Genomic DNA, 27399 nt, shown 5'->3' with positions numbered 1-27399 from the left:
TGCAGTTTTAATTTATATTATTCCTGTTCCCTGGGCTGCTTAAAATGTGCTCTCCCTTCTGTGAGCCAGATCTCTGAAGCCAAAACACTGAAGGAGCTGCAACAGTTTGCAGAACCCCTCACTGATTACCTAGCCAATGCTGGCTGCTTGAGACATCTCACAAGCCTGGCTGACAAGGACAAACTGCTGGAGGATGTCCTCATGTTTCAAGTGGTCCAGCGTGTCCGTGGTCCCCTGGAAAGGTACATCCTGTCACAGGTTAACTGTTGACTATATAGTACACATTCAACGGACTATTAGAATTAATATTCATTCTTGCAACATGTATTTACTGAATTTGGCCTGTATTTGTTGATAATAATTTGTAATATTCAGTTTTCATCTCAAATTATTGTGTAGGTTTTCTGATTGACTGAAAACACTTGGAGTCCTCAATAAAATGAAATCTCACCCTGAAGCCTTTCGCCCAGTCGTGCTACAGCCCTGGTACTCTGACTGCTGATATTAAGGAAGACTTGTTTGACATAAGATGGTAAGAGGTGGGAAGTAACAACAGGGCAGATGAAAACAGGGTGGTAGCCTATTGGAGGGACTACTTGCAGGATGTTGAAGGTGAATAACTGCAGGGGAATTGGTTCTGGCCTGATGTATTTTTCCAGCTTTTGAATTTGTGCTCAAACTTGACTGGAACTATGGGTACAATAGGATTTGAATTTGTGTATCCAGCAAAAAATGTTGCTTTCTGTCCTTGTTTTTGAGTGTGGTTCCCACCACTAGTTGTATTTAGTTTTCAGAGGAGGAAGGCCCTGCAAAGCCAGGAGACATCTTGGCATTTGCAACAGGATGCCATGTGGCACCCCCTATTGGATTTTGTCCAGAACCATCACTAGGATTCCAGAGAGGGAGATACCCAATAGCAAACACATGTATCAACTGTCTCAAAACACCTCGCCATAAGTCATATGATGATTTCAAAAGAAACATGGACTTTGCAATCCAAAACACTCAGGGTTTTGGAATGGAGTAAAAATTCTTACCATTCATCGTGAGAAAGTCTTGCGTTCATATTCAAAGCCATGCTGTGCCACACACCTGTTTGGGTGTCATTTCTGCATTAGCACTTTATTTTTACAGGAGTATAACATTTCTTACATCAGTATTTGCACTTCAAAAGTACGAGTTGCATTTCTTGAAACAATCTGAGTGTTGAAGGTTGTATTGCATTAAGATTGAAATTTAAATTTGGTATCAGAACATGTCCGCCGTTTTTCATTATTTGCACCACATCTCAAAATGATTACACAAATTTGAAATGAGTTTAATTTTGTGTGGAGTACAATGCGTGCACCTGAAGAATTACGCTTGTAATACGCTTACGCTTGTAATACATTTGAGAGAAAACTACCAATTCAGTTACTCTTTTTAATTATTTAGTGTGTATTAATTAATCCCATTGTCACTTACCTTGTTTTTTTTTTGTAAATAATGTATTCATAGTTGAGCCAGATAAAATCTTAGCAGAGACTGAAAGCCAACCATTCACATGTAGGCCACTACTATTTATTTTCAAGGAAATGTACAAGCGTTACAAATAAATGAATGCCATGGTTACCATCCTCAGTAAATTGATTCATTGTCTGGCTAACTTCCTCCATGGTGCTATGGTTGACCTGAAAGTCAATGTTCAGGAACCTCAACATTGTTATTGAGCTGGAGCTCATGTAAGGGTCCGTTGTCAGTCACTGAAGCGTCATTAGTAGTAAACACATTCCTTCCAGCTGTACTGTTCTGTCCAACGGTGGTGAGCATACCTTCATACCACAACTGTAGAGGTGTCCCGTGTCTCTCAGTTCGTAGTGCGTGGTGGATCTGTGGTAAATAAATGTAGTGCAAGCTAAATATGTGTACTTCAGACAAGGAATCAAGTATATTTTCATCCTGCATAAAGGGATCTCAAAGCTGATACATTCTCCAAAGCGATGGGAAGAAATGTGAAAATAAACCATTTGTGTGTTTCCCCTGTTTTCGTTTGCAGGAGAAGCTAACTTCCAGCAAGCAAGTTTGCAGGCTATATTTTCTGGAAGTGGAAGGCCAAAAAATTGTAATATTAACGAATCTAATGAAAACGTGCAAAAAAACTGCCCTGCACCCAACATGACTTTCTGTCAGACTTACCATGACTCATGAGGTCCCCGCACATGGTAGACTCTTCGATGAATCGCTCGACTGCGATGAAAGCATCGTCCGATTGGGTCGATGTGTCGCAGTACTTGGCGGACCCTCCAACGCTGCCGCGGACATATGTTTCACCAGCATTGGGCGTGTTTGATAAAATATGTCTGATGATTGACATCAAACAATCATCAGACAGTGGCGTGTAATCCCGTGATAGGGCATTGAGACGTTGTCTGTGACGAAATAAGGTTCGTCGGTCTATCACATACAATAGAGAAATTCTCTGCCAGTTCAGCCCTATATCCAAACACTGGTTTATCTAGTCCAGTGTCAGGTCGTACCTTGGCCGACCAGGAGCACCACTTTGAGTTGTTGGTGTCATAATAATGACTTCTTGAACTGACGTTTGCTGTAAAATAAGCAACAAGTGTCTGTGGAGTGACTCTAATAGTGCAGCACACTCTCTTGACTCTGAGCGTTCAGCACGACGAGCCACAGAAGTCATAGCACCAATAGTCCTGGTATGGCTCCACAGCTCGGTGAAGTGTCCGGCTACTGGGTTCTGTTGGATAGACTGGATGCAGTGCACAACTCCAACGAAAACGTCATATATTTCCTCAACATGGCTGAAAAAACAAAACTCCAAATGCAAGTAGAATCAACTTATGTGCCTCCACATTTAAAGGACTATACTATGTACAAGTCGTTCCAACCTTGTGTGGAGGGGGAGGAATAATTCAAATAGCAAGTTTACCTCCGTTTGCCTACCGCCGGCCATTGTTGCGATTAAATGTCTGCACTTACTATGACTTACAGTTGTGCGTTTCAGAATAAAATACACTCAAACATGCTAAAACTTACATTTAGCAAGCAGGCGAGCTGGTTTGTTCTTATTGATTGTAAATGTACGCAAAATAATGAACAATGAGTCCTTGTCTCCCAAGTATGAAGTTTTTATAGCAAAGCCTATAAAAATGTAAAGGGTTGAGAACATTATTTTGAAGTGGCAAAATGGGAAGTAGCTGTAGTAGTGGCTTCCTGTAAACAAGCAATTTCAGGTGCTTTCCGGTTACACGGAACTGAGCTTCCGGGCGCACACAATTTCTTTTTGCACACACGCACGCTACAAACTAATACTCCTGTGTGAATATTATATCTGTGTGTGCGTGTTTATTTGTGTGTATGTGCCTGTTGTCGGTGTGTGTACACGGCTTTTAACGTGCGTGTGTACCCATTATTAGTGAGTGTATGTGTGAATTGTGTTTGTGTGTACAGATTTTTGATGTGTTTTGCCCTGTTTCGGGGCATATGTGCCAAATACGGCCTCCCATAGCCATTGGACCCGTCGCTGCGCGCCCAGCTGGTCGCTCTGCCGTCGCCGCGTCACCCATGGCAACCTGTTCCGGATGTTCCCGAAGAGTTGGTCTGTAGGCCCACGAATTGTTACGATGCACGTTAAACCCCGCTGTGGGATTCCTCCAGGAGAACGGGTGTGAGTGTTGGAGCAACGAACACCAGACATATAACGCAACGCCAATCATTCATTGAAATAAAAGAACACCTTAACACTCTGACTGCATCCACACCTGCCGTGGTTCACCCGCGTCTAATTTACCCATGATGCTTTGTACAGTGGGTCTGACAACTTCATTTTAGTTTGTTCAATAAAATAGTGTTTTTTATTCGGCTTGTCTGCACATATCGCACATAGTTTAATTAAATAAGTAATATGTATCTGTTTAAATTTGTTCATACGATTATATCAAAATACCAAGCTATGTTGTTGACCCGCACCCCCTCGCAATGGACTAGCCCAGGGGTGCTCATTAAGTCGATCGCGATCTACCGGTCGATCGCAGAGGTGGTACTGGTCGATCGCTGGTCGATCGCTGGTCGATCGCGGCGTGACATTAAAAAAATATCATCCCAGCATCAATGCCGTCACTTGATTGACATACAGGGCAGCCATTCAGATGACAACTGAATGTTGCCCTTCGGGCGACCAATCAAATCAAACAACGTCTCTAAGTGCAGCAGAACTTACGATGTCAGCCTATCATCCATCCCCGTTACTTGATTGACATACAGGACAACCAGTCACATGACAACTGAATTTTGACCTTTAGGTCACTGCTCATGCGTAAACAACGATGCAAAGTGCTAAGCTAGTCGGCGAATTGCGAGATTTTAAGCCCTCGCTAAAGTTTATGGTCACTAAAATGAGTGAAGGAGCTGGACCAAGTAAAAAGGCAAAAACATATCACTTCCATACGGAATGGGAGGTGGACTTTTTTTTTCCACAATGTCTTTTTCGAAGTGCGTTTGCCTGGCTAACCTGGCTATCAGCAGCTACTGTCCGGACTATGCATCCCTGGCTGGTTCAATTCAGTGCAAGTCATCAAAGTAAACTCAGGTAATTACAAAAAATGTTAATAGTTAATTATGTGTGTTTTGCAATATTGGCTCATTTGGTTATGTAAGGTACATCAACATACATTGTACGTACAAATAATCCTCAATACATTTGAAAATAAATAGATGTTTTGCATTTTTGTAGTGGGTAGATCATTTTGACTCGGTCATTTTAAAAGTAGCTCGCATGCTGAAAAAGTGTGAGCACCCCTGGACTAGCCCAATACGCAGTGCTGTGTTTTCAAATCCAAGGGTGAGCGGGAAGAGTCGTAAAGGCCTGCGTAGCACTGCCGCTCGTCTTGCTATCGAGACACAAAATAGCATAAAGGGGGGAAAAAAGTTGCAAAAAGTTTGTTTGGCTATAGATACACTCGACGAGGTTACGACGAACACTCTAAAAGGTACGTTAAGTGGCAACAGGGTATAATGTAGACATTTTTATGACTGCTATGCTAGCACAAGTCTTACTTATTAGCTAATGAGTAACCAATTGTCATGATTCACTCTGCTTGGTCCTCTGCTGTCTCCTTGCAGCCCTGCTGAGGACTCCACCCCCGGCTCATCCGGCCAGCACACCTGGGGTCAATCTTCCATTAGGCCTTCTTAGCGCTTTTATTTCCTGCTGCCTACTCTTTTCCCGTGAGTAGTTGAGCTTCCTAGTTTTTCCTAGTTTTTCCTTGTTTGCTGCTTTGTGCCTTCTGTTGTACTTCTCGTTCCCCGGTGACCTTTGGTTACCGGCGTCTTTTGTCGTACCGTGTTTTTTCCTCCTCTGTGAGTGCCTTCTGTTACCATTAACCCGTTTTTTACCATCTTCGCCTTCGTCTCTGCTCTGGGGGCCACAACGGCTGGCACCAGCCTTTGTAACACCAATCTGGTTTAGCTGGTGAGATTAAATTGTGTTTTATCGAAGACATTGTTCTTTGGAGATCCTCTAACAAACCCCAAATAATTTACAGTAATTAGCTTCCAAATAATGCATTATTGAATCAAGCTGCTGTCTCTGTTATTAAGTGAACTTTTCCGTATGTGTTCATATATTTGATCTTATCTTGTTCTATTTTCTTCAGTTTTCTCTCCTGTCTTGTCTTGGTTGTTGTATTTTGTTATGAAGCTTATTCTGACGTTGATTGGTGAGCTGCTGGAAACAGGAATTATCATATCATAATCATCATAATCATATTACTGAGGAAGCAATGAAAAACGAATGAACTAAGGAACTAATGAGTAAGGGTTGTGTACATTTGTTCCTCATTAACTACTGTCATTTCGTGTACCTTATGGTAAAGTGTTATCAACAAAGTATATGTCCATCTTGTACTGCATTATAACAACTGCAATTGGTCAGAGTTCACACATGGTGTACATGGTAAAACTATTATGACAGTCACAATATGGTTTTAGTGATGAAGCACGGAAAGACTGGAAGTGGTTGAAACGTCATTTGCAGTGGTGTGCAACAGACAAATTTGGCATTTAATGACAAGTGTATTGTACTGTATTTCAGCTGCTAGTATTGGAGAAGACCTGCTCAGGTCACTCTCCAGGGATGACATCAAAGATTAGTTTCCTGGTCCAGAAAACTTTCTGAGACGGCGGGCACTGTGGCTTCTTGTGAGTGGTGAACAGGTTAGTGCTATTTTTTTAAAACTCAGATTATACTCTTCCATTACACTACATTTGATGAAACTGTAAATTCGTTTTAAGGCTTACTACATTTATTCTTGTGGAAAATTGCAAAAGGTAGATCCACAGATCATTAAGTGACATTTATTTTAGGTTCAGGCTTCTGTCAGTGATGTGGACTGGACTAAATCTTCATTTACTGCAACCACCGGCCCTCCAGCAGAGGAACAAAACGCCAAATGTCCAACCCAGAGTACATTGTCTAAACAGTCTGCGAGAGGCAATGATGAGAGGTTTAGTAGATTAAACGCTAAACCGTGGTGAGGGCGGTTGAGGTCATTTTGGTGGAGATGGCGGCTGTGGCTGAGATGGATGTTTTCTTTGTCTCTTTGTCTGCCTTTCTTCATCTGTGCCATTTCCCTCTTGTATTCCTAAAATAATAAATGACATTACATTTTTGTATTTGGCTTTCCCCTCAAACACCCCCAGTTACAGTAGCAAATCCATTGTATCATATATACAAATTATGAAGCCCTACTAAAATTGTACAGTAGTAATGACAGTAATTGCACAGCATATAGCTATAATCAATGTATTTTCTTGATATTTGAATTTGATTTAATACAAAATGTCCCCACTAATACTGTGTCCCATGAGAGCTACATTCCAGGTATGACACATATATGTGATGCTTGCAAGTGTACTTATGCAAATGGATGATGTATATCGCCATAACCTCCCTGGTAAATAAAAAAGGGTCATCTTTTTTGCACGGCGTGTTTGGCATGGTTAATGTTTGGGCTTTTTTTATATGAAATTGTTTTTATAAAATTGCACCCTTACCTACATGTAAATCAATGCATGTTTGGTGTATGAAGACGACTTCATACTACAAGCTCATAAAAAGCTCATATTCAACAACAACAGCCTGTTAAGAGATCCCCATAGGTGATCACTCAGCACAACAGTCTCAGTCATGGTGTGACAAAAATGAAAACACAGCAACACAACAGATGACTAAAAACCAACGAGACACTCTTCCAGGTTATATAGAACAATAGCTAACAACAGAGTGACTTTGAACAATCAACTGAAGAGCTATTTACATATAGACAGTGAACCAGAAATTGCTCCCAGCGACGCCACTATAACTTAAGTGTGTTTTGGGGCAGAAGGGGAAAAAATACTTTTGGCCTTACATTGCTTGTCTTTACTAGCTGCCGGCTAACATTTACCTGATAAGTTAATGAGTTAGAAACAAGTATACATGTAAACGTAAACATAAAAAAAAACTCTGCGGATGGGCACAATAACATATCGGGATACCCCAAGACTTGCACCCTCGTTGAACCCAATTAACATAAAAAGTTCCTTTATGTTAAGAAAAAAACATCTAAAGCATTATCTTCTTGATTTTGAACGTCACTTCGAATTCCTCTTCGGTTTCAAACCAAATAGTTTTTACCCATTTCTGAAACTGTGGCCCACTTCTCCGAGCAAGGGGCGTTGGGCCCTGCGAATCCATTCGCCACAAATGAATGTGTCACAGAAGCTTTGCCTCCGGCCCTTGCCCAAAGGTCTTTTTTTCTTTTTTGTCCTTTTCTATAGCGCCCCATTTTAAATGTTTAACGAGATGCACAAAATGAAATCTTTGTTTTCCACACCTGTCTGTCTGCCTGTAGGTCGCTATAAGTTTGCTAATAAAATCGCCCCCTACAGGTTTTTGGTACGTGTAGAAAAACATTTCAAGAAACATGCAACTGAGCTGTATGAAGGCAACCAAAAACACACTGAATAGCCTGAATCCAAGTTAAATCAGCAAGGTTAATGCCTGGGGTTGTGGGAATTCTATTTTTAAGTAAGTAATTAGTAGTGACATGTTACTTCTGAAAAGTAACCAAATCAGTAACTAATATACTATATAGTATATAATTAAAGTAACTACTTACAAGACAAAGTACTTAAACCGCCACTATGTATACTAGTGTTATACGTATGTTATGTACAATATGTATATGTAGGCCTATATCTATAGAATGAATCCTCTCAGGCCTGAAAGGTGACCCATTATGCTTTTTCCACTTTTCTGACCTATTTAGAATGTTATATTCTCGTCTTAAATGATCCCAAAGTTTCAGATAATGAGCTTTGTGTACTTCGAAGTGAATCCTGAAAGAAGTTTAGGATGGCTCAAAATGCTCAGTTGTAAAAGTCATGGTAAAACTGCCCCTTAGTGATGTCACAGAGGGGCGAACTTCCTTATATGGTTAATAGTTCAGCCGCACTTTGGCCGTGTGACCAATCGCAGCGTAGTGGGCATGCCTGGAGGCAGGCCGTAGGTGGAATAAATGACAACACCCCATTTGGGCAGGAAGCACAAATGAAAGGTAATACAGATGGAATAGGTGCAGATTCTGCTAAATCTAAAAAGTTTTCTCTGCGGGTTATTGGGTTATTGAGACCACAACTCAATATAAAGGGTTGCAAAATTAGTATAAACGGTCCCCTTTAAAGGGGAACTGCTTTTTTTTTTTTTATTTTACCCATCATTCACGATCCTTCACATCATTCACAATGTGAAACATGAACACATATTTCTTTCCCTTTTCTGTGCATTCTAACATGAGAAAATGAGTTAGCTCACAACAGACATCATGGGAAATATCTATTTTGACCACAAAAAACGCCAACAATGTCCATTTACTGTCATATCCTGGGGTCCTTGCTCTGTTCCCCAGTCTCCTCCCTGTCTTTTGTGTCTCCTCAGATCCTCGTTTCCTGGCTGGAGGCGGAGCTGCTGAACGCACCTGAAGCCAATCACTCCACTGGCACTTAAGCGGACCGCAGACAGCTGGCCAACGCCGGATTATTGTGCTACCTACGCTACGATACACATGCCGCTGCTCTTCCTAGTTACACCTGTTGTTTTGCGTTCAGCAGCGCTCGCCTTCAGCCAGCCTATCTTGTGTCTTTTTTTCCCATGGTGCTCTTTCCCGACACCATCGCCTTTTGTTTCTTCCTTTTTGGGCCAAATAAAAGCCTTGAGACGCACTTACCTGACTCCTGTCTCCGTGTCCGGAACCAAGACTAACCCCCGACGTAACAGAATAATCCGGCCATAAGAATGGACCCCGGCGACACGGACCCGGTCAAGAAGTCCCTCCGTCTCCAAGCCATGCGCCTCTCCAAACAAGAGGAACTATTCGGCGCTCTCGGTGCCAGCGTGCAGAACTTGGCCGAGCAGCAAGATGCACGCATGGCCGCCCTCGAAGCTCAGCTCAACACGGTGCTCTCGGCTCTGCAGGTCCTCCCGGCTCTCGCCACACCTCCGGTGGCGGACGTCCCTCCGGACCCTTCCCCTCTGCCCATGGGGCCCAGCCCGGCCGCCGTTTGCCCCCAGCTCTCGAAACCGGAGCGATTCTCCGGGGACTCAGGTGACGTGCGCACCTTCCTGACACAGTGCGAGCTGCACTTCGAGCTTCAAGCAGCCGCCTTCCCCACGGAACGCGCTCGAGTTGCCTTTGCCACCTCCCACCTCACGGGCAAGGCGGGCGCCTGGGCCACAGCGGAATGGAGCCGGCGCTCGGCCATCTGCTCCTCATTCTCCTCGTTTGCCAAGGCCTTGGAGCAGGTGTTCCAGCGTAATCTCCCCGGCCGCGAGGCAGCGCGGACCCTCCTGAGGCTTCGCCAAGACAGGCTCAGCGTCTCGGACTACGCGATCGAGTTCCGCGCGCTCGCAGCCATGAGCGACTGGAACCCCTCAGCTCTCCTGGATGTGTTCTCCGACGGGCTCGCGGAACGAATCCGAGACCACATGATCCCTCTGGAGACGCCGAGCGACCTGGACGAGTTGATCGCCTTGGCCGTCCGCATCGAAAAGCGCTTGAACTTCCGCGAGCAGGACCGGCTCCTCCGTCGCGCCGCGCCGACCTTCGTTCGGAGATTCCCCGATGAGCGGCACCTCAACGACAGGCCGTCCGCCTCCATGGGGACAACACCTACGCTGGCTCCGGAGGAACCGATGCAGCTCGGCGGACATCGCCTCACGCCGGCCGAGAGGAGGCGTCGCCTTCGGCTTCGTCTCTGCATCTACTGCGGACAACCCGACCACAACATCTCTCGCTGTCCACTCCGCCCAGACAGCCAACGCTCACAAGCTACGGGCGCGCCCTCTCCTGGTTCGTCGGTGATCTCTCTGGCCGCGCCTCCTGTCTCGACCACGTCTGCTGTCAGCCGATTGCAGCTGCCAGGTACACTTTCCTGGTCTGATATCAGCGTAGATATCAAGACTTTTATCGACTCTGGCTCGGACGACTGCTTCCTCGATGAAGCATTTGTGGTTAGCTCGTCTATCCCTGTGGTGCCGCTATCTACGCCTAAGATTGTACACTCATTGGACGGGCGCCACCTTGCTAAGGTCACTCACCAGACCCGCTCTCTTGTGCTCCGCCTATCTGGCAACCACGTTGAAAATTTATCTTTTTTCGTCATCCCCTCGCGCTCCGCTCCGGTGGTTTTAGGGCTTAATTGGCTAAACAGACACAACCCTCACATTGACTGGACGAAGCCAGCCATAGCTAACTGGAGCATTTTCTGCCACACGCATTGCCTTAGGGGGGCGTGTCCCCGTCTGCCGACCACTCGCGCCGCTACTCCCGAACCCATCGATCTCTCCTCGGTCCCCTCCGCCTACCACGATCTCCGTGACGTGTTCAGCAAGAGCAGGGCCATGTCACTCCCCCCTCACCGTCCGTACGACTGCAGTATAGATCTTCACCCCGGTGCCACACTCCCCACCTCACGCCTGTATAATGTGTCTAAGCCGGAGAGAGAGGCACTTGAAGAGTATATTTCTTCCTCTCTCGCGTCGGGTCTCATTCGCCCCTCTTCCTCTCCTCTAGCTGCCGGCTTCTTCTTCGTAGAGAAGAAGGATAAGTCACTCCGCCCATGTGTGGATTTCCGCGCCCTCAATAATATCACGGTCAAGAACAAATACCCACTTCCCTTGCTGGACTCTGCGTTTAACTCCCTTTACTCAGCGAAGTTTTTCACCAAGCTCGACCTCCGCAACGCTTACCACCTTGTCCGCATCCGTGAGGGGGACGAGTGGAAAACTGCGTTTAACACCCCCATAGGCCACTTCGAATACCTAGTAATGCCGTTTGGACTCACCAATGCTCCGGCCGTCTTTCAGGGCCTCATTAACGATGTTCTTCGAGATATGCTGGGTCGGTTTGTCTTTGTCTATCTGGATGACATCTTGATTTTTTCTGCCACGCTCGAGGAGCATATCCAGCAAGTGAGGCTGGTCTTACGTAGGCTCCTCGACAACAAGCTTTTCGTTAAGGCCGAGAAATGCACTTTTCATGCTTCGTCTGTGTCTTTTCTGGGATTTGTGGTGGAGAAGGGGCAACTCCGAGCCGACCCAGCCAAGATCCAGGCTGTGGTCGATTGGCCCTCTCCTACATCAAGAAAGGACCTTCAAAGGTTTCTGGGCTTTGCGAATTTCTACCGTCGCTTCATTCAGAATTTCAGTCGGGTCGCAGAACCTTTGAACAGGCTCACATCCTCTAAGATTCTTTTTGTGTGGTCCCCTGACGCTAATTCCGCCTTTGAATGTCTCAAGTCGTGCTTCACCTCTGCTCCTGTTCTTGTCCACCCTGACCCTCTCTCTCAATTCTTTGTCGAGGTGGACGCGTCCGACACTGGCGTGGGGGCGGTCCTCTCCCAGCGCTCCACCGTCGATCAGAAGCTGCACCCCTGTGCCTTCTTCTCTCGCCGTCTGACCCCGGCGGAACGCAACTACGATATTGGCAACAGGGAATTACTGGCCGTCGTCTTGGCCCTACAGGAGTGGAGGCACTGGCTGGAGGGTTCGGCGGTCCCCTTTGTCGTTCTCACGGATCACAAGAACTTGGCTTACCTCCGCTCTGCCCACAGACTTAACCCACGGCAGGCACGCTGGGCCCTATTTCTCACCAGATTCGACTTCACTCTGACCTTCCGCCCCGGTTCCCGGAATGGCAAGCCCGATGCCCTGTCACGGATGTACTCTCCGCCCTTGCACACACCTCCTCAGGAGACCATCCTCCCTCTGTCCCGCATCCTTGGGGGCCTTCAGTGGGACGTGGAGAAACGGGTGATGGACGCCCTGAAGGACTCTTCCCCTCCGGGGGGCTGCCCAGCTGGACGCCTGTTTGTTGCCCCTGACCTTCGCCCAGAGGTTCTTCGCTGGGCGCATGAGTCCAAGCTCGCGTGCCATCCCGGAGTTTCACGCACCACCTTTCTCCTGTCGCAGAGGTTCTGGTGGCCTTCCCTGCGCTCGGACGTCACAGAGTTTGTGGCCGCTTGCTCAACATGTGCCCGCAATAAGTCCTCCCATCAGGCCCCGGCAGGCCTCCTATGCCCCCTTCCCATCCCATCCCGGCCGTGGTCCCACGTGGCTTTAGACTTTGTCACCGGCCTTCCCCCATCCAATGGGAACACGGTCATCCTCACCATTGTGGACCGTTTCTCCAAGATGGCCCACTTCGTCGCCCTCCCCAAGCTCCCCTCAGCCCTGGAGACCGCCCAGCTACTGGTCACCCACGTTTTCCGGCTTCACGGCATCCCTGTCGACGTCGTCTCCGACAGGGGACCACAATTTTCCTCTGCTGTATGGAAGGCTTTCTGCAAGGCTTTGGGGGCGACCGCCAGCCTGTCCTCGGGCTACCATCCTCAGACAAATGGCCAGTCCGAGAGAGCGAACCAGGACCTGGAGGCGGCCATCCGCTGCGTATGCCACCAGCAGCCTGCCTCCTGGGCCATCAACTTACCCTGGATTGAGTATGCCCGCAACTCCCTGGTCAGCTCCGCCACAGGTCTCTCTCCGTTCCATGGGGCATATGGTTACCAGCCCCCAGCCTTCCCTTCTCTAGAGGCGGAGTCAGCTGTCCCCTCGGTGTCCGCCCACCTGCGCCGCGCCCGCCTGGCTTGGCGCAACACCCGGATGGCCCTGGCACGCACAGCGGAACGCAACCAGCGCCTGGCCAACCGCCACCGTGTGGCAGCTCCGGAGTACAAGCCGGGACAGAGGGTTTGGTTGTCCACTCGTGACCTGCCCCTCCACACCAGTTCCAAGAAGCTCCAGCCTAGGTTCATTGGCCCTTATCCCGTGGAACGGGTCATCAGCCCCACCTCGGTGTTGCTTAGCCTCCCGGACTCCCTGGGGATCCACCCCACGTTTCACGTCTCCCTCCTCAAACCCGTCAGAGTCAGCGACCTCAGCCCTCCAGATGTGCCTCCTCCTCCTCCCAGGCTTATCGACGGCCACCCCGCATTCTCGGTCAAGGCCATTTTGGACGTGAGAAGAAGGGGCAGGGGTTTCCAGTACCTGGTCGACTGGGAGGGGTACCGCCCCGAGGACCGTTCATGGGTCTCGCGGGCGCTCATTCTTGACCCGGACTTGCTTGCTAACTTTTACCGTCGTTTCCCCGAGAAGCCAGGTAGGCCGCCAGGTGGCGCCCGTCCTTAAGGGGGGGGTACTGTCATATCCTGGGGTCCTTGCTCTGTTCCCCAGTCTCCTCCCTGTCTTTTGTGTCTCCTCAGATCCTCGTTTCCTGGCTGGAGGCGGAGCTGCTGAACGCACCTGAAGCCAATCACTCCACTGGCACTTAAGCGGACCGCAGACAGCTGGCCAACGCCGGATTATTGTGCTACCTACGCTACGATACACATGCCGCTGCTCTTCCTAGTTACACCTGTTGTTTTGCGTTCAGCAGCGCTCGCCTTCAGCCAGCCTATCTTGTGTCTTTTTTTCCCATGGTGCTCTTTCCCGACACCATCGCCTTTTGTTTCTTCCTTTTTGGGCCAAATAAAAGCCTTGAGACGCACTTACCTGACTCCTGTCTCCGTGTCCGGAACCAAGACTAACCCCCGACGTAACATTTACAGAACTGCCTAGTGTATTAACCAAGCCACAGCCATATTGTTGTTATGGCAGTTAAAATGTAAAACAATATTTATCTTGGGGACGAACACGGCGTGTCACTAATCGCTGGTCTCAGCATAATTCACAGACAAAAGAGTGGATACTTGGCTCTAAGTTCCACTACAAAGACTCAACAAGATGCTCGTTTTCCAGCAGCATTTGCCTGAGGACTGGAGCACACGTCTTGTGCTGGAAGACACAGCCATCCCACAGAGAGTAGACATTGGAAGTTTTGTCGCTGTATGTATGCCGCCTCATATCTAATGCGCTTAGAAACAAAGTTTGGGTTGTGTTTTAAATCATCAAAATATGGAAAGATACAGCAACTATTATATGTCATCATTAGTGTACGTGTTATTGTATGATCACAGCATGGATATCAAACCATGCAACTTTGTTAGAGGTTTCTTAAGAGGGCTTCACAGGCCAAATAGGTGTATCCCAATGACGTGTCATGAGCTGTGTCGTCGCTCTGCTGCCACCTGCTGCCTTTTTCTTACAGTGCATCCTGATGGGCAGCAGGCTGGTCTTTTCTGCACACACCTGAGGCCACTTATCCCCTGGACTACTTAAGCTGCACTCAGAGACCAGCACACCACCAGATTGTTCCTCAAGCTTCTTTTATGACAACCTGTTGCACACCTCCTGTCCACTTGGCCCCGTGTGTGGACTCGCAGGCCCCTTGTTTTCGGGCTTTTAATCTTAGTGTCGTGAGTACTCGCCAACTGTTTTATGCCGTGGTATTTTACGTTACCCTTACCCAGTTTTTACCCGCAGACTTTCTGTCAGCTCTGTTTTTTGTTCTTGTGCCTTGTGTCCTGCTTTTTGCCTGTGAGCCCTTTTGCTGAAGTGTTTTAGTTTTTTTGTATTTAGCATTGGACAGTGTTCTCAGCTGTACTTTTTGCTTACCCTTTTGGTGTTTGTTTGCCCTTCCCCTGTAAGGGCACCTTCTCTTTAGTAAGCATTTTGGCCCACATTTTACATCTCCATTTTGGGTTTTAAAACAGCTCACTAGTTCAAACATGACATCCTTTTTTTATATCAACTTATCTCATGGAGTAATACATAGAAAAAGGAAAGAAATGTGTTCATGGTTCACATCAGGATTGTGAATGGGCCAAATTCCCCCCAAAGTGCTGCCCCCCTTTAAAGTGTTATCACAAGTCTTGTTGTTGTTGTTGTTTGCAGAACTCTGCTGCTGCTGCTTCTTGGCTTCGGTTACAGCCACCAGCACCCAGGAGGTATGTGAGCATCCTACAGGCCAGCGACAGTCTATTAGTTTGTGGCTGGAGCAGGGTCTGAGAACAGAAACCGCTCAATGTGACGACTCTCATAAAAGGAGAAACACCTGGAGGATTGATGCATAAAAAAAGCTTAATGTTGAAATGGTAACAGCCTTATTAAAATGAATGGAGGAAGTACATTCAGGTTTCACAAAGGTTGTCAAGATTAACCAAATGAACTCACTCAACACTTCTCTTTGTCAGTCGCCCTCCTGCAGCAGGACTGGTATGTCATGTGAAGGAGCATCTGTCATCACCATGGTTACCACGCTGCCCGCACCAGACTCTGCTGCATATACAGTGTAGAAATGCCTGGAGAAATTGGAGTTAATTTATCAATAAAATACCTCTACTACTAACAAGATTATTTGATGTGGAAAACAGCCATGTTACCATCACTCAGGTGAGAAAGGTAGTTGAGCTATTAACGCTGCTAGCCCAGACTGTATTGGAGCAAAGTAAGAAACACTAACATTGGTCCTACACAGTACATCCCTGATCCCTCTGCTTCACCGCACAGGCCACTGGCAATCTAACAACTAGCTTACCAACTCCAGTCACAAATCATCACCTAACTGCCGTACCGCTCTGAGCTTTTTTACTTTTGCACTCTACAGTCTGGTCAGGTCAGCTGATCAGTTGCTCCTGAGGAAGCCTAAAACAAAGCGGAAGCTCAGGGGGGGATCGTGCCTTTGCTGTTGCAACCCTAAAACTTTGGACTAATCTGCCACAGTGTATCAAACAGGCCTCCTCTCCGTCTGTTTTTCAATCTTAAGACTTCTCCATGGGTTTTAACACTTAGTCGGAGGCTGACTTTTGACTGTTTTGGGGGTGGGGGTTATTTTTTATGACTTTGATCGTACTGTATTATCTTATTTTATTTTATGGATTTTATTATCACGTTCTGACCGTGTGGCGGAGAGGGTGGATCCCAAGATGCAGGACACAGCAAGCTCAGGTAAGGTCAAGCTGCTTTAATAGTTCAGGTGAGGAGACCCAATAAACAAAAGGCGCCGGAGCACAAAAAAAGGGAGCTCCGTGGAAGGGTGCACGCAGGCACAACACAAAATACAAGGAAGAGCAGAGCAGTCTTAGAGGCCAGCGGGTTACCGGACGGGTAGGAGGGTGCGTGGCCGAGGCGTGTGTAACGCTGGAGGAGGTACAGGAGTTAGTCTGTCACGTCCACAAAGGAATAATCCAGCACCCTCCTGCCGCAGCTCAGTGCCTAAAGAAGGGAACCGGAAATTAGCTTGATTGTCAGCAGCTGCGCCCGTCAGGTAGCTCCGCCCAACTCCAAGGAGGTCCACATCTGTAGATGCACACAGAGATCAGTAAGAGTCCTAATAACCACATGAACTGGGCGTACCCCCAAACCGACACACAAGGTAACATATGTCACTGTGCAGCGTGACAGTATCCCCCCCTCCCAATTCAACGGGTGGTCCTAGGCGGACAACCTGGCTTGTCTGGGAACTTGCGGTAAAAATCAGATAAGAGGGTAGGGTCGAGGATAAGTGACCGGGAGACCCATGAGCGATCCTCGGGACCGTAACCCTCCCAGTCCACGAGGTATTGCACACCCCTGCCCCGTCTCCTGGCATCCAAGATAGACCTGGCTGTAAAGGCTGGGTGTCCGTCCACCAGGCGAGGAGGGGGAGGAGGCACTGGCGGTGGGTTAAGCTCGCTTATTGTAACCGGCTTCAGGCGGGACACGTGAAACACCGGGTAGGTCCTGAGAGAAGGGGGGAGCTTGAGTCTGGCGGAAGCAGGGTTGACCATACGAACCACCTTGTATGGTCCGACGAACCTGGGGGCCAACTTCTTTGACTCCACGGCCAGGGGCAGGTCCCGCGAAGACAGCCAGACACTCTGCCCTGGCTGGTAATTGGGTGCAGGCCTCCGATGGCGATCCGCCAGTCTTTGATTACGTTTGGCGGTCCGGGACAGCGCCGCTCGTGTGTCTCGCCACACCCGATGGACCCGGCGGAGCAACGAGGCTACCGAGGTAACCGATGATCCGGACTCCTGAGGGGGGAACAGTGGAGGCTGGAAGCCGTGGACCACATGAAAAGGAGAGAGGCCCGTGGAGGAGCAGACCAGGGTGTTGTGGGCGTATTCCACCCACGGGAGATCCCGAGACCAGGACGTGGGATGTTGGTGGCACACACACCTCAAGGCTGACTCCAGGTCCTGGTTTACCCGTTCCGTCTGCCCGTTGGACTGGGGGTGATATCCAGAGGAGAGGCTGACCGAGGCTCCCAACGACTTGCAAAAGGCCCTCCAGACCGCTGAGGCAAACTGGGGCCCCCTGTCGGACACCACATCGACAGGAATGCCATGGGGGCGGACCACATGTTGTACCAGGAGCTTGGCTGTCTCCAGGGCGTAGGGGATTCTGCGGAGGGGTACAAAATGAGCAGACTTCGAGAACCTATCTACGATGGTAAGAACCGCCGTGAAACCCCTCGAAGCGGGCAGACCCGTCACAAAGTCCAAGGCAATGTGCGACCAAGGGCGAGAGGGGATGGGGAGAGGGTGAAGCAGGCCAGCCGGTGGTTGGTTGGATGATTTGTTTCTGGCACAGACTGAGCAGGCAGCCACGAAGCTCTTAGTGTCGGCGTGGAGGGAGGGCCACCAGAAGCGCTGGGACAGGAGGAAGGCTGTGCGTCTGGCTCCGGGATGACAGGCGATCTTAGAACAGTGGCCCCAGGTCAGGACCTCCGACCGCAGGGACCGTGGAACAAACAGTCTGTCTGGAGGGCAGCCCGCTGGAAGAGGGGTGTCTCCGCTGGCTTCAGCCACCCTCTTCTCGATCTCCCACTGGAGTCCGCCCACGATGCAGGACAGGGGAAGGATGGAGTCAGGTGTTTGGTCCTCAGCTTGTGGTGCATATATACGGGAGAGTGCGTCTGGTTTGCCATTTAGAGAACCTGGGCGATAAGTCAGAGTGAAGTCGAAGCGGGTGAGGAAGAGGGCCCACCGGGCCTGGCGGGGGTTGAGGCGCTGGGCAGAGCGGATGTGTGAAAGGTTTCTGTGATCCGTGTAGATGACAAACGGGTGTGCAGCGCCCTCCAACCAGTGCCTCCATTCCTGCAAGGCGAGGACCACCGCCAACAGCTCCCGATTGCCAACATCATAGTTGCGTTCAGCAGGCGATAGGCGCCTGGAGAAAAAGGCGCAGGGGTGCAGCCTCTGGTCAGAGCTGGAGCGCTGGGAGAGCACGGCCCCTACACCAGTATCGGACACATCCACCTCAACGAAAAACGGGAGATTAGGGTTAGGGTGAATAAGAACAGGTGCAGAAGTGAAGAAGGCCTTGAGGCGCCGAAAGGCTGAATCGGCCCCCGGTGACCAAGAAAATGGAACCTTGGTAGATGTCAGCTTGTTCAGAGGGTCGGCGACTTTACTAAAGTCGCGAATAAAGCGCCGGTAGAAGTTGGCGAAACCCAGAAACCTCTGTAACAGCTTCCTAGATGTAGGAGTGGGCCAGTCAACCACAGCCTGGATCTTGGCAGGGTCCGGTTTCAGTTGCCCCTTCTCCACAATAAACCCCAGAAAAGGAACAGATGGTGAATGAAAAGTGCACTTTTGAGGCTTGACAAACAGACGGTTCGCCAAGAGCCTCTGGAGGACAAGGTGAACGTGCTGCCGGTGTTGTTTGGTGGAAGAGGAGTAAATAAGAATGTCGTCCAGATACACAAACACAAAGCGGCCAATCATGTCACGTAAGACATCGTTAATGAGGCATTGGAAAACTGCAGGGGCGTTAGTAAGACCAAAAGGCATGACGCAGTATTCAAAATGCCCTAATGGCGTGTTAAAGGCCGTCTTCCACTCATCCCCTTTCCGAATACGGATGAGGTGGTAGGCACTACGTAGGTCCAACTTAGTGAAGATGGTGGCAGTGTGAAGTGGAGTGAAGGCGGAATCAAGGAGAGGAAGAGGGTATTTATTTTTTACCGTGATGGCATTGAGTGCCCTGAAGTCGATACATGGGCGCAAGGAACCGTCCTTCTTTTGAACAAAAAAGAACCCTGCTGCCAAGGGGGAGGAGGATGGCCGGATATGCCCTGCAGTGAGGGAAGTGGAGATGTACTCCTCGAGAGCCTTCTGTTCAGGTTTGGAAATATTGTATAGTCGGGATGAAGGAAGCGGCGCCCCCGGCAATAAGTCTATGGCACAATCATAGGGGCGGTGGGGGGGAAGAGACATAGCATGATCTTCACAAAAGACTTTCCTAAAGGTGTGATATTCCTCCGGAACCAGAGATAGGTCAGGCGAGACAGGAGAAGGGTTTGAAGGACAGACCGGAGGAGAGGCGGAGCGGAGACAGTTAGCATGGCAGAATGAACTCCAGTTGACCATTTTAAAAGTGGACCAATCAATATAAGGACTGTGACGGTGCAACCAAGGGAGACCCAAAACTACAGGAGCGGAGCGTGAGGGGATAACAAAAAAACAAATGGATTCCCGGTGGTTGCCAGACAGCAGGAGTGAGACCTGGCGTGTCTGATGCGTAATGCTAGCTAAGTGGCATCCATCCAAAGAACGCACATTTTTGCATCTCTCCACCAGCATGGTGGGGATATTAAGTTCCTTTACCAAGCCACTGTCTATAAAGTTCTCGTCAGCGCCCGAGTCGACAAGGGCGGAGATAGCGAGGTGCCCCTCCCCTCCCCAAGACAACGTACCTTCCACTTGCAGACGGCCCACGGAAGCAGTGGAGGAGGGAGGGGGGGAACGTCCGTCCACCGATGAGCTCTGGGAGGGGGACGAACGTCGAGCAGCTGGTCGGCTGGAGCAGCGGGAAACTGGATGGTCCGCAGCGCCGCAGTAGCGGCAGAGACGAAGACGCAGACGGCGAAGTCTTTCCGCGGCGGATATCCGGTTGGCTCCCAGCTGCATAGGAACAGCCTCCCCGATGCTCTCGATGGGTGAAACCATCGACGGTGGAGGCGGAAGCGCCAGAGTTTCGTGGGGGTGAGAGAGTGGCTGGGGGCGTTCCCCACCACGCTGACGGCTGCGCTCCCGCAGACGGTTATCCATTCTGATGGCGAGGGAGATGAGCTCTTCGAAGGAACGGGTCTCATCTCGGGCTGCCAATTCGTCCAGCAGACGGGGACTAAGGCTGGCCAGGAAGACGCACCGTAGGGCTTTCTCATCCCAGCCGCTCTCCACTGCGAGAATGCGGAAGGAGATTGAGTGATCCGCCACCGAGTTCGTGCCTTGGCGCAGGGCCAGGAGGCGCAGTCCAGCCTCTCCTTCTCTGACCGGGTGGTCGAACACATTCTTGAGCTCTTCAACGAACAGGGGTAAGCTGGAGAGGAGTTCCGGCTTGTTTTCGCTCACCACCATGGCCCATTTGGCGGCGCGTCCGGTCAATAGACCAATTATATACGCCACCTTGGCGGAGTCGGTGGCGTAGGTTTGCGCTTGCTGACGAAACACGAGGCAGCACTGGTGGAGGAATAGTCTGCACTCGCCAAAATTACCCTCGTACCTGGAAGGGTGAGGGATATTGGGCTCCCGTGGGACTAGTTGGAGCGCCGGCGATGTTGTGGCCGGTGGTGGAACGGCGTCCGAGGGGGTGACCACAGACGTGTCAGTCAAGCGGGCGTGCATGTCGCGGACCAAAGTGGATAGGTCCTGTAATGTCCGCTCGTGGTCGCTGATCATCTGCCCCTGGGCCTTGAGGGCAAACTCCAGTTGCTGATGTTCCGCGGGATCCATGGCATTGGCTGGATTATTCTATCACGTTCTGACCGTGTGGCGGAGAGGGTGGATCCCAAGATGCAGGACACAGCAAGCTCAGGTAAGGTCAAGCTGCTTTAATAGTTCAGGTGAGGAGACCCAATAAACAAAAGGCGCCGGAGCACAAAAAAAGGGAGCTCCGTGGAAGGGTGCACGCAGGCACAACACAAAATACAAGGAAGAGCAGAGCAGTCTTAGAGGCCAGCGGGTTACCGGACGGGTAGGAGGGTGCGTGGCCGAGGCGTGTGTAACGCTGGAGGAGGTACAGGAGTTAGTCCGTCACGTCCACAAAGGAATAATCCAGCACCCTCCTGCCGCAGCTCAGTGCCTAAAGAAGGGAACCGGAAATTAGCTTGATTGTCAGCAGCTGCGCCCGTCAGGTAGCTCCGCCCAACTCCAAGGAGGTCCACATCTGTAGATGCACACAGAGAGCAGTAAGAGTCCTAATAACCACATGAACTGGGCGTACCCCCAAACCGACACACAAGGTAACATATGTCACTGTGCAGTGTGACATTTATATTTTTATGCTTTATTTTTTTTAGATTTTATTTGATCTTATATTACTCTAATTTACCAGACTGACATTTTCATTGTCCTTATTGTGCTTGTGCAGCACTTTGGAAACCTTGTGTTTGTTTAATTCTGCTACATAAACAAAATGGATTGACTTGGACATTGCATGGGTTATGATCCTCCAATTACACGCCTGCCTCAGTATCAACTTGAAGAAAACTAAAAAGATAGTTGCAGATTTCAGGAGGACCATAAAAAGGCAGTGTATGGTACCAGCATGGGAGTATGAAAGATTCAAAGTGATTTGGAGGTCAAGGGTCATATGACCTGGCGCTATTTATAATAGTTCATAAAAAAAATATCACATGCAATCTTATGAAAGTCAAGTAGAAAAGCTAAAAGATGAGTATGGTAGTAGCAGACAATTCCTATTGATACAAGGCAGTTTGGAGGTCAAAGGTCACATGACCTGGAATCTACTGGTAATGATTTGTAAAAAATTCATATTTAATTCTAGCAAAGTTGAGTAGCAAAGCAAAAGGCGTGTATAGTACTGGCAGACAAGTCCCACTGATACAAAGTAGTTTGGAGGTCAAAGGTCACATGACCTGGAAGCTATTCATAATATTTTATTTCAAAAAATTATATAAAATCCCAGCAAAGTTGAGTAGCAAAGCAATAAGGCGTGTATGATACTAGCAGACAAGTCCTACTGATACAAAGTGGTTTGGAGGTCAAAGGTCACATGACCTGGAAGCTATTCATAATATTTTATTTCAAAAAATTATATAAAATCCCAGCAAAGTTGAGTAGCAAAGCAATAAGGCGTGTATGATACTAGCAGACAAGTCCTACTGATACAAAGTGGTTTGGAGGTCAAAGATCACATGACCTGGAAGCTATTGGTAATGATTTGTGTAAAAAATTCATATAAAATCCTAGCAAAGCTAAGTAGAAAAGTAAAAAGGCATGTATGGTACTAGCAGACAATTCCTACTGATACAAGATGGTTTGGAGGTCAAAGGTCACATGACCTGGAAGCTATTGGTAATGATTTGTGTAAAAAAATTCATATATAATCCTAGCAAAGTTGAGTAGCAAAGTAAAAAGGCGCGTATAGTACTGGCAGACAAGTCCCACTGATACAAAGTAGTTTGGAGGTCAAAGGTCACATGACCTGGAAGCTATTCATAATATTTTATTTCAAAAAATTATATAAAATCCCAGCAAAGTTGAGTAGCAAAGCAATAAGGCGTGTATGATACTAGCAGACAAGTCCTACTGATACAAAGTGGTTTGGAGGTCAAAGGTCACATGACCTGGAAGCTATTGGTAATGGTATTTAAATTGGTTATTTCCCTTCGTCATGGAACATCGTAGAACTAATGTACAAAAAGTAACATGAAAATTCATACATGAAATTCATATGGCAGTTAAACATCAGCGGCACTGTCGCACCAAAGTTAATACCAAATATAAATAGCACTCACCACTTTAGCCTGCTTCTCAATCAATGGCGGAGTCACGACTCTACAAAACTCTGCTCTTAACAGTGTCTAGACATTTTATAGTGACATTTACATCTCTTGAGCAGTTGTCCTTCTTATACCTCTCTCAAAATGCACGAGCGCCACCTAACGGCCGTAACGGTCCTTAACTTAAGGAAGTAGTTCATAGCACTGAACTTCCTTGGTTGTTAGTGGTATATAGTGTCGTGAAATCTCAACCTCAGACAGATTAAGGAGGTCTTGGAGCCATGCTTCCCAGTGCGGTCTGAGGTGATCAGGAAGTGGCTCATCCCATCCTACCTTGTCTTGACACATCCGTTGTAAAATCTGCTTACCTTTCAAGATGACCGGTGCCACAAATCCAAGAGGATCAAAAATTGAGGCAACTGTCGACAATACTCCTCTTCTAGTAAAGGCATGATCCTTTATCCTCACTCTAAACTGGAACATATCGGAGCAAATGCACCACTGGACCCCAAGAACCCGTTCCATTCTTTGTTCTCCCAGGGCCAGGTCCAGATCAGCTGCACCTTCTGCCTGTTCTTGCTTTGGGATTGTGTCAAGCAAATTCCGATTGTTGGTGATGAATTTGTGCAAGTGGAGCTTACCAACACTGCACAGTTCTCTTGCCTCTTTGACAAGCTGGATGGCTTCTGCTTCACTGTCCAAACTTGACGACATAAAAGTCGTGTTTTATAAACCGCACTGTGGCTTCACTAAAGTTTCCTGCTCCTTCTGCAGCCAGGTGCTTGAGCCCAAAGTTTGCGCATCCGGGTGATAATGCAGCTCCAAACAAGTGAACTTTCATGCGGAACACTGACACTGGAGCTTTTATATTTCCCTGTTCCCACCACAGGAATCGGAGGTAGTCTTGGTCTCTTGGTGCAACACATCACACATGAGGGCTACTTGTCCTTTGCGGAAGCGAGACAAGACCCCTACAAGGGTATTGGTAAGATCTGGTCCAGTAAGTAGATGCTCATTCAGCGATGTATTCAAGTTCAAGTTCAAAGTTCAAGGTCTTATGGACCCACTGCAGTTTACATACAGGGCCGGCAGGGGAGTGGACGATGCCAAACTGTTCATAATGGAGGCCATCCATGCTCATCTGGAGACCCCTAATTCCATTGCTCGGCTCCTGTTCGCGGACTTCTCATCAGCATTCAACACCATGCAGCCACACCTCCTTGCTCAAAAGTTAGTTACCCGCTTTAAACTGGATCATCAGCTCACTTTGTGGATTATGGATTTTCTAACTGACCGTTCACAAAGGGTGCTTGTTAACGGTTTTTACTCCGACACCCTCCGTACCTCCACCGGCTCCCCCCAGGGCTGTGTTTTATCACCACTCCTCTTCATCCTCTATACGGACGACTGCAGGTCTAGCCGCATTGCCACCTCGTGAAGTTTGCTGACGACACAGTTCTACTTTCTCTGCTTTCTGCACCAAATCTACACCATAGCTCTGTTCTTCAGGACTTTGTCACCTGGTGTGACGACGTTTGCCTGCAACTCAACCCAACCAAAACCAAAGAGGTGATTGTGACATACAGCAACAAGCAGAGACAACTTGCAGAGGCCATCACTACCACCATTGGGGGGGAACCGGTGGAGGTGGTTGAGGAGTATAGGCACCTAGGCACGATATTTGATGGCCTTCTGAGGTTTTCATCAAATACAGAGGAGATCCTCAAGAAGTGCAATCAGAGACTGTACATGTTGAGGAAAAAAGGAAAAAAAAATTGCTGACCTTCTATTATGCTTTCATTGAGAACTTTTTGGCCTTTTCATTCATTTCATGGTTTTATTCACTGCATCTACAGGATCGGACTCGTTTAACCAGTATTTCAAATGTTTGTTCCAAAATCATTGGCCATCCTGTGAGACCTCTTCCTACATACTGCGATCAACAAATAACCCGGACTGCATACAGGATTCTACAGGACCCTTCCCACGCGCTACACCCCGTGTTTGAGTGGCTTCCATCGGGTCGTAGACTAAGATGCCCACGATGTAGAACACAAAGGAGGAGGGCTACCTTTGTCTCTACAGCAGTCCGGCTTCTGAACTTGGACCCCTCCCTATCCAGATTTCGCACAACCTCCCTTTAGCTTGTTATACTTTTTAAATTATTTAATTACTATTTATTCTCTTAGGTACATGTATGTTCAGTTGTGTCTGCTCTTTTACTTGTCCTTGTCTGCTTTCTACATTTTTATTCGATATGCTGCTCTCTGTGTCCTTTAAATTGCCCCTCGGGGATAAATAAAGTGTTTTTGAACTTTGAACTTGAATAAAGGCCACATAATGCTTGTGGTATACGTCATCTTTCCTAAAACGTTTTTCCAGACACCTGAGTCGATGTTCTGCACATACTTTGTTGTTTGGCAGCTTGGGCCTCTCTTCCTTGAAAGGTCATTTCGTAATGTCCATTTGGCTTATGCTTGATGCCTTCTCTCATTGTCGTCAAAAACTTAATATCTTCTTGTGATATTAGAACATTTCACTGAACCTTTCAGTAAAGTCTGACTCAAATACTTTAAGTATTTCCGCTGGAGTGATAATTTCTTTAACCTGGGTTCTACAGACAAACTGAACCTCAGACTTGATCTCCAAAGATGGCTTGATAGCTGGAACTAGCTTTGCAGTTGTACATGTAGGTATATGAGATCTATTAGCTGGTATGTAACTGCTGGTGTAGGTTGTTGGGAGTTTTATTTTTGTGTCCGAGCCGATGCCTCTTACTTGTAGTCCTTGCACCCTTTCGCTCTTCACCACCTTAGTTTTTGATGTTATTGTGGATACTTTAAGTTTTACTGGCTCTTTCTTGATGCACAACATTTCAGCTACATTTTGCAAAATGAAAGTTGTGTCACTTTGACTGTCCAGTAAAGCATACACTAGAACTTCCTTGCCTGGTTCAGTTGACGTGGAAACATAGACTGGAACAATAGATGAAGTATGAGTTCCCTTTTCCTCTTGAACAACTCTGTTGGATGTAACTTGCTGCATTTCTATGGATTCAGACTGCTGGTTTTTCTCTCCTTTGTTTTCGTCTGTAGTGGTTTCATTTGTTGCTTGCCTTTTACTTCGTCCTTGTTCTTGAGCTCTCTTCTCACGGTCTTGATGAAGGCATGTGGGGTGACGTTTTCCACATAAGTCACACACACTCCTGGATGTACAGGCTTTGGAGTTATGATCATTCTTGAGACAACCAAAACATAACTTCTCCTGTTGTACAAACTTGAGTCTTTCTTCAACTGTTTTTTCCATCATTTGGCGGCACTTGTGGACAGTATGTCCCCGCTTCTTACAGAAAAGGCATGTGATGTTTGTTCTCTCACTTGCGCTAGTTGTGAAAGTCTTAGCACTTAAGTTTTGATTTCTTTGAAACTTGGACTGTTCTCGTTCTGTTGGCTTTGTTCTTTCTTGGTCAGTTGGCTTCATTACATTTAGTGATGTAATAGGATTGCATGCGATTCGAGCCTCCATGTTGAGAAATTGCACAAAATATCTGAAACATTTTGTGTTCGTCTTGATAAATTGTAACTTCTCTGTTCCAACGCGAGCTCAACCAATCTGGTAGTTTGGCAATAATCCTTTGGTTTTCTACACAGTCGTTTAGTGTTTGTAGGCCTTGAACATATGGCATAGCTGATTCCACACTGTTTAGAAAATCAACAAACTCGCGAAGATTGTCGCTGTCTTTGGGGCTAATTTTGTGCCATGCATATATCTTCTCACGGTATGCTTTGGCAACAATGAATGGATTACCAAATCTGTCTTCAAGTATGCCCCAGGCAGCATGATAAGCCGTTTCTGTTCCTGCAAGGAAATGGCCTTCAATAGCTCTCTTAGCAGTTCCTCCAACATACTTGTGAAGAAAGAACAGTTTTTCTCGAGTTGGAAAGTTTTTACGATCAATCAGAGCACAGAAAGACAGCTGCAGTCACATACCGGGTGACTTAAAAAAGAAACAGTCAGTTCATCTCTGCACGGTTCAGAGGCAATTAACCTGCAATTCTGGATTCCTAGACCATCCAAGAGCTTCTTTTTACCCTCCATATCCTTCATTGTGACTTCGTATCTATTTCTTCCTTTAAATCTGCATCCTGTCATGGTTCCACAGTTTAGAACAATTCCCTTGTCCAGTGGTGCAATG

Source organism: Doryrhamphus excisus, chromosome 14, assembly GCF_030265055.1.
Source record: "Doryrhamphus excisus isolate RoL2022-K1 chromosome 14, RoL_Dexc_1.0, whole genome shotgun sequence".
Taxonomy (NCBI): Eukaryota; Metazoa; Chordata; class Actinopteri; order Syngnathiformes; family Syngnathidae; genus Doryrhamphus; species Doryrhamphus excisus.
Note: the sequence above shows the minus strand (reverse complement) of the source record.